Raw genomic sequence first — 1,001 nt, 5'->3', positions numbered from 1 at the left:
GTGTGAGAAGTTAGCGATGCGACTTAACAAATACTGTCTACTTCATTTTCTATATTCGAGAAGGGCATTTTGCAGGCCTCAATACGCAGTGTTGACTTTATCTACAATTATTTTGCATAGCGGATCCAGCTCCCCATCGCCTCCTGAAAAGTTTCCTAAAATGAGGAAAACAAATTCTTTTGCATACCAAACTGAAAATCAGTCACTTTGCATTGATGAACAACCTCTTCATTAACTTTTATTTCGGTGACTTCATAAAGGTCACTCGTATCGTGGAGATAAGGAGTATGTCCTTCCTTTGACAATTGCTCTAAGTCACTTAACGTTGTCATAAAATTTTGAAAGTACCTTGAAGTCCCACCAATCGGAATTTTCTATTTTTGCATATTCCTGCAACAAGGTATTTTCCGTGCCATATATGGACTTCTGCATTTCTTGGCATTTAGTGTTTAATGGTTTATAGGTTTACGTATTGTCTGGTGGTATGTGGTTGAAGACGGGATGACGAGTGTGAATGGGAATCTGAAGAGGAAGACAAGAGAAAATGTGAGTAGACATCACAGTGAACTTGGTATGCATTTATGCACACACAATTCAGTTACATTTGATAATAAAGCAATCTATGACAATTAGTAATGATGTATGAGTGGAGTTGAAACTGGTTTATCTATTTAAAATAACAGCAACAGAAACATCCGGACGCGTAAAAAGTATGTGCGTTGAAACCAAAGTACAGAGACGAACAAATCAAGTTTCAGATTGTGCCTCTTGAATTCTTGCATGATATGCATTCACATTATATGGCTATTTAGGGTTCTTGGATTATAATTGATATCAGTTCATGGTGAAAATTTAACTGTAGTTTATTATCCTGACTCGTTATCTTAACTCCTAATCTTAATTCTTAACCTTATTTTGAACGGGGTAAGGTGTAATGATTCTGCAGTTATTTTGAAAATCGCTCAGCATCATCCTCGTACTTGATTTCTACCATAGATATT

This window comes from Schistosoma mansoni, chromosome W (assembly GCF_000237925.1).
Source record: "Schistosoma mansoni strain Puerto Rico chromosome W, complete genome".
Lineage (NCBI taxonomy): Eukaryota > Metazoa > Platyhelminthes > Trematoda > Strigeidida > Schistosomatidae > Schistosoma > Schistosoma mansoni.
The sequence above is the reverse complement of the archived record's forward strand: the minus strand, read 5'-3'. Positions refer to the sequence as shown.